Source organism: Bactrocera latifrons, unplaced genomic scaffold (genome assembly GCF_001853355.1).
Source record: "Bactrocera latifrons isolate USDA-ARS-PBARC rearing strain unplaced genomic scaffold, ASM185335v1 scaffold_109, whole genome shotgun sequence".
Taxonomy (NCBI): Eukaryota; Metazoa; Arthropoda; class Insecta; order Diptera; family Tephritidae; genus Bactrocera; species Bactrocera latifrons.
In genome coordinates this window covers 897,655-899,796 of record NW_017534508.1, presented here as the reverse complement: position 1 = coordinate 899,796, position 2,142 = coordinate 897,655, and positions in this window count along the sequence as shown.

The window sequence follows — 2,142 nt, the reverse complement described above, 5'->3', positions numbered from 1 at the left end:
TATTGTATTTACTTATTTTTGATTTTGGTATTATGCGTTGGCATGCTTTGCTGAGTTGCTGCAGTGAGCTATAGCAAAACCCATTTTGAGTAAATCACCTTAAAAGTCGATTTTGAAAAGCCATTTCACCGATACATTTGATTTGTTGTTTGGCCATTTAGTTGCCTTTCGGCGCGGCCATCAAGCAAATGGCCCTCCTGCCAGCCCATGCAGCATGAGTTCGCTGTTGTTGTCCCGCAGTCTGTCGGTGTGTGTCTGCTTTGTTTGATTGCCGTTCAGTGCGAAGCTATGCGCATGYGACGCCTCTGTRCCTTCGGCCTGAGCTGCTGAGCTGCATATTGCACGCTGGTGCTGGTGCGGGTTTTGGTGTTGTTGTCATGTTTGTCAACTGTCAGCCGTGGCAGTTGTCCTTTATTCTGATTGTTTGACATTTTTTCGCYGTTGTTCGCCAATGCTCGTTGCACTGATAATGTTTGGTTTTAGTTGTTGTTGTTGTTGCATGACACTGTACAAATATTAATTTATTATCCGCCTTTGCAAATATTTACAAAATATCTCCGGTTTTGACTGCGTTGTAAACGCCTTCTTTGGACATTAGTTTTAATCTCTCTGCCCAACATTCATCAGRAAGTTACGGCTTTGGCGACAGTGACACAGAACCTTATAATATTATGACTGCGGCTGCAAAATTTAGTTACTTATAGAAGTGTCTGTATATATTTAAAGGATTTYTGATTTTGATATATAGCGGAACTCGGGTTTTTTAAGGGTGGATAATAGTAAGSTAGTTAATTTATTTAAGCAGATTCCAACTGACGTATGCAACGACTTGCTGCATTTTAYGTCGAGATCTTAAATTGGAAAGATCCGACGTTTTCGAGCTAAATTTTGTTCAGCGATGAGGCCTATTTCTGGCTCAATGGGTATGTAAATAAATAAAATTACCGCCTTTTGGGACGAAGAGCAACCTGAAAAGATTCTCTAGCTGCCATTTTATCTAGAAAAAGCACTGGTTTGGTGTGGTGGGCGGTAGAATCATTAGTCCATTTTTCTTCAAAAATGATGCCTTTGAGAACGTAACCTTCAATGGTGACCGTTATCGCGCCATGATGACAGACTATTTGATGCCTGAAATTGGAGCACGTGATTTTGGCGACATTTGGTTTCAACAAGACGGTGCCACTTCTCAGTTCTCATTAGACTCAACGGATGTACAATCTAAGTCGTAGAAGCGGCAAGCATTTGAAAAAGATAATCTTCAAAAAATAAATGACAAGAAAATGGTTTTTTGATWGATAGTAAACATATCCCACTTAATTTGAAGTTTCTGTGTTTTTTCTGTAAAAAAGTAGGGAACGTCGAAATGGATYATTYCTTAGCTGTCATACAAACTAAAGGATCAAAATCAAATTTTTGTGTGGAAAACTTCTTTAGTTGACGAGATATCTCATTGTTGTTTGAAATAATGCTAAAACATCTGAATTTTTTTTTAGATCAAACAACTATGTCATATATTTAGTTGTCTTACAAACTTCGCGGTCAAAGTCTAGTTCTTATAAGGAAAYTTTTTTTATTTCTGAAGGACGCTACGGAAGTTAACGTTTTTCTCGCTTTCTAACAAATATTAAAAAAATAATATATATGATGTATACATGTGTGTATGTATACATATATTATTTACAAATATACAAACACATAACTACCAACAAGCATTAATATTACCTACTATTGTTTTTAAAAAGGCCGCCTCTCCACCATGTGTCAAGTCATCATAAATCCTAGCGTTGCAGGCCCAGCAACAATTCTATCGCATTTCCAATTTTTCAAATCACGCGTCGTTTAAGTTGTGATTTATGCGGCAAAACACATTCAAACCCCCCGAAAATTTGACAAAAACAAGAGCTCTTCTGCCGACTGTGTTTAGAAAATTGTTAATGAGTCAAATTACAGATGTCTACAAAAAAATGCCCGAAACAAGTCAATATGTGCCTTAGACGAACGCGGCTGTTGCAGTTCAGATTTCAATTTCGCGCCTCTCCGGGCGCATCACGTCTCTTTCTTTACATTGTAGAGTCCTGCTATTATACATAGGACTCCCTAAGCATGCATACCCAGCTACATACATTCTATAAATCTATGTAT